The sequence below is a fragment of the Salvelinus alpinus genome, chromosome 26, assembly GCF_045679555.1.
Source record: "Salvelinus alpinus chromosome 26, SLU_Salpinus.1, whole genome shotgun sequence".
NCBI lineage: Eukaryota > Metazoa > Chordata > Actinopteri > Salmoniformes > Salmonidae > Salvelinus > Salvelinus alpinus.
This window is the reverse complement of record NC_092111.1, coordinates 3,937,253-3,942,502: the sequence shown is the minus strand read 5'-3', so window position 1 is coordinate 3,942,502 and position 5,250 is coordinate 3,937,253.

Genomic DNA, 5,250 nt, shown 5'->3' with positions numbered 1-5,250 from the left:
TCAAGTGGGAGAATTGAGCCAGTTCCCCGTGCTTACCATCAGGAGCAGTTGGCTAAACGAAGGTATGAGTCGGAGAATGTGGAGGAGTTATTGGACAGATTGGAGGAAAGTGAAAGGATGGGAGATTATGAGACATTTGAGGAGTTGTTGGTGTTATTGGAGGAGAGCGAAGAGAGAGAGATGTTGATATGGGGGAGCATACAACCAGGTAAGGTTGGGAAGCCTCCTGTGCGTCTCCTGAGCCCTGTACGCACTGTTCCTTCTTCCCGCACTCTTCCTGAGGTGCGTGCCCTCAGCCTGGTACCACCAGTACCGGTACCATGCACCAGGCCTATAGTGCGCCTCGAGAGTCCAGTGTGCCCTGTTCCTCCTCCACGTACTAGCCCTATGGTGCGTGTCTCCAGTCCGGTACCACGCACCAAGTTTCCTGTGTGTTCCCAGAGTCCTGTGCGTCCTGTTCCTTCTCCCCGCACTAGCCCTGAGATGCGTGTCCCCAGCCCGGTACCACCAGTTCCGGCACCACGCACTAGGCCTAATGTGCGTCTCCAGGGTCCTGTATGCCCTGTTCCTTCTCCCCGCACTAGCCTGAAGGTGCGTGTCCTTAGCCCGGTGCCTCCAGTTCCGGCACCACGCACCAGGCCTACAGTGCGCCTCATCCGGCCAGAGCCATCCGTCTCCCCAGCGCCATCTGAGCCATCCGTCTCCCCAGCGCCATCTGAGCCATCCGTCTCCCCAGCGCCATCTGAGCCATCCGTCTCCCCAGCGCCATCTGAGCCATCCGTCTCCCCAGCGCCATCTGAGCCGTCCGTCTCCCCAGCGCCATCTGAGCCGTCCGTCTCCCCAGCGCCATCTGAGCCGTCCGTCTCCCCAGCGCCATCTGAGCCGTCCGTCTCCCCAGCGCCATCTGAGCCGTCCGTCTCCCCAGCGCCATCTGAGCCGTCCGTCTCCCCAGCGCCGTCTGAGCCGTCCGTCTGCCCAGCGCCGTCTGAGCCATCCTTCTGTCCCGAGCCATTAGAGCCGCCTGTCTGTCCCGAGCCGTCAGAGCCGCCCGTCAGTCAGGAGCCGCTAGAGCCATTCGTCAGACAGGATCTGCCAGAGCCGCCAACCAGACAGGATCTGCCAGAGCCGCCAACCAGACAGGATCTGCCAGAGCCGCCAACCAGACAGGATCTGCCAGAGCCGCCAACCAGACAGGATCTGCCAGAGCCGCCAACCAGACAGGATCTGCCAGAGCCGCCAACCAGACAGGATCTGCCAGAGCCGCCAACCAGACAGGATCTGCCAGAGCCGCCAACCAGACAGGATCTGCCAGAGCCGCCAACCAGACCGGATCTGCCAGAGCCGCCAACCAGACCGGATCTGCCAGAGCCGCCAACCAGACCGGATCTGCCAGAGCCGCCAACCAGACAGGATCTGCCAGAGCCGCCAACCAGACAGGATCTGCCAGAGCCGTCAGCCAGCCATGAGCAGCCAGAGCCGTCAGCCAGCCATGAGCAGCCAGAGCCGTCAGCCAGCCATGAGCAGCCAGATCCGTCAGCCAGCCATGAGCAGCCAGATCCGTCAGCCAGCCATGAGCAGCCAGATCCGTCAGCCAGCCATGAGCAGCCAGATCCGTCAGCCAGCCATGAGCAGCCAGATCCGTCAGCCAGCCATGAGCAGCCAGATCCGTCAGCCAGCCAGGAGCAGCCAGATCCGTCAGCCAGCCAGGAGCAGCCAGATCCGTCAGCCAGCCAGGAGCAGCCAGATACGTCAGCCAGCCAGGAGCAGCCAGATCCGTCAGCCAGCCAGGAGCAGCCAGATCCGTCAGCCAGCCAGGAGCAGCCAGATCCGTCAGCCAGCCAGGAGCAGCCAGATCCGTCAGCCAGCCAGGAGCAGCCAGATCCGTCAGCCAGCCAGGAGCAGCCAGATCCGTCAGCCAGCCAGGAGCAGCCAGATCCGTCAGCCAGCCAGGAGCAGCCAGATCCGTCAGCCAGCCAGGATCCGTCAGCCAGCCAGGATCCGCCAGCCAGCCAGGATCCGCCATTCAGTCCGGTGCTGCCCTTCAGTCCGGTGCTGCCCTTCAGTCCGGAGCTGCCGTACCTCAGTCCGGAGCTGCCCCTTATCCTGGGGCTGCCCCTTATCCTGGGGCTGCCCCTTATCCTGGTGCTGCCCCTTATCCTGGTGCTGTCCCTTATCCTGGTGCTGCCCCTTAGTCCGGTGCTGCCCCTTAGTCCGGTGCTGCCCTTCAGTCCGGTGCTGCCCTTCAGTCCGGTGCTGCCCTTCAGTCCGGTGCTGCCCTTCAGTCCGGAGCTGCCGTACCTCAGTCCGGAGCTGTCCCTTATCCTGGTGCTGTCCCTTATCCTGGTGCTGTCCCTTATCCTGGTGCTGTCCCTTAGTCCGGTGCTGCCCCTTAGTCCGGTGCTGCCCCTTAGTCCGGTGCTGCCCCTTAGTCCGGTGCTGCCTCTTAGTCCGGTGCTGCCCCTTATTCCAGTGGGGTTAAGAAAGCGGGTAGTGACTATGGTGGGGTGGGGACCACGACCAGTGCCGGAGCCGCCGCCGTGGACGGACGCCCACCCAGACCCTCCCCTAGACTATGTGCTGGTGCGCCCGGAGTTCTCACCTTAAGGGGGGGGTTATGTCACGCCCTGGCCTTAGTATTCTTTGTTTTCTTAATTATTTTAGTTAGGTCAGGGTGTGACATGGGGAATGTATGTGTTTTTTGTAGTGTCTAGGGTGGTTGTAAGGTTTAGGGGGTTTATTAGAGTAGTTGGGTTTATGTTTAGTATAGTAGTCTAGCTGTGTCTATGGTTGAGTGTAGTTATCTAGGAAAGTCTATGGTTGCCTGAATTGGGTCTCAATTAGAGACAGCTGGTTATTGTTGTCACTGATTGGGAGCCATATTTAAGGCAACCATAGGCTTTAGCTGTTTGTGGGGAATTGTCTATGTTGAACGTAAGTAGTTTGTGTGTGCACTTGCGTTTGTAGCTTCACGGTCATTTGTTTTTGTATAGTTTGTATAAGTGTTTCGTTTCATGTTCATCTTCGTCGTTATAATAAAAGAAGATGGCTTATTTTCCACATGCTGCGTTTTGGTCCGTCTCTCCTCCACAGGATCGTGACAAATATTGTGTGTAAGAGGTCATACAATATGTTTTGTTGTGATGTAAAGAATATTTGCTGGTCTGTGGTGTTTAATGAAGAGCAACCAGACGCTGCATTTGACACATTTATGAAATTGCTTATTCCAGTTACTAATAAGCATGCACCCATTAATAAAATGAATGTATAAACTGTTAAATTCCCATGGATTGAGGAATTGATCAATTGTGTGGTTGAGGGATGAGGCACAAGGAATGGCAAATACGTCTGGCTGCACATCCGATTGGCAAACCTATTGCAAATTGAGAAATCATGTGACTAAAATGAATAATGAAACTACACTATGGAACAAATATAAGTGACAAAGAATGACAGTAAAAAGCTTTGGAGCACCGTAAATTACATTTTGGCGGGAAAAAGGCAAACTCAGCTCTCAGACAGCTCATCACAAAACCAACTGATATTGCCAACTACTTTAACGATTAGAAAACTTAGGCATGCCAGCAAGAAACACTGACACTACACATCCAAGTATATCTGACCAAATTATGAAAGGCAAGCATTGTAATTTTGAATTCCGTAAAGTGAGTGTGGAAGAGGTGAAAAACGTATTGTCTTTAAACAATGACAAGCCACCTGACAACTTGGATTGAAAATTACTGAGGATAATAGCAGACGATATTGCCTTTCCTGTTTGCCATATTTTCAATTTAAGCCTACTAGTTTTCCATGTTTTGTTTCTAAATGTCTGCGCAAGAGTGAAGGTTTCGTCGAATTGTGAGATTGTACTTTTGCACATATAACACACTGGCTGAGGAAAGGCACTACTCCCAATATAGGTGAACCCCAAATCAATGTATTTCTCATCATATTTGCGCCTCTTTGATTGTCCAACGTCCCTGTCTGTTCGGTGCTTTCCCGGGTAAGGGGGTAGTAGCTCTTCGGCTGCATCAGATTCAACTGTCAACAAATGTAGAATTACTGATACTAGCATTGGATGTGATCGTGGAAGCAGAACAGCGTGTGTCGTCGACAGGTGCAGGTGTAGTACTGCTGGTAGTAGCAGTACTACCAGTAGAGCTGGTATGTGTCTCTATGGGCGCTGGCCTTACTTTTTTAACCATTTATCAATTTAATAAATACAAAATGTTGCGGTTTATTCTTTGTTTAATTATTCAAGGCCCCTTTTGTTACTTTGTTTTATAACTAAAATGCTTGACTGTATTTAAAGACACGGGGGCTCCCGAGTGGCGCAGCAGTTTAATGCACTGCATCTCAGTTCAAGAGGCATCACTACAGTACCTGGTTCATATCCAGGGGTTGGCTGGGGTAGGCCGTCATTGTAAATAAGAATTTGTTCTTAACTGACTTGCCTAGTTGAATAAAGGTTAAATACATGCCATTCTGCTGCAGTATGATGCAACTTGTAAAGATTGAACAACTGTATGTATGCGGATGACTCAACACTAAGCATTGTATTTGGGACAAATCATTCACTTAACCCTAAACCTCAATTAAGTCTCCTAACGAATAATGGGGAAGTTGAGGTGACTAAACTGCCTGGATTGTAAACTGTCATGGTCAAAACATACACAGTAGCTTAGATGGGGAGAAGTATGTCCATAAAGTGCTGCTCTGCCATAACAGCACTAACAAGGCAGGTCCTACAGGCCCTAGTTTTGTTGCACCTGGACTACTGTTCAGTCGTGTGGTCAAGTGCCACAAAGAGGGCTCAGAACAGGGCAGCACGGCTGGCCCATGGATGTACACAAAGATCAAACATTTATAGTATGCATGTCAATCTCTCCACGCACAAAGTGGAGGAAAGAATTACCTCTTCACTACTTGTATTTGTGAGAGGTCCGTTGGACTACTGGCACACAGCTCGGACACCCATGCATACACCACAAGACATGCCACAGGATAGCTCGTGATGTGTTTATAGCAGATGACAGGGGTGGGCTGAGGTTGATAGACCTTGAGGTTAAGATGAGCTATGAGAATTAACCCCCCCCCCCCCCCCTTTGTTCAGGGACACATTATTCAATTTCTGTTAGTCACATGTCTGTGGAACTTGTTCAGTTTGTCTCAGTTGTTGAATCTTGTTATGTTCATACAAATATTTACACATGTTAAGTTTACTAAAAATAAACGCAGTTGACAGTGAGAGGA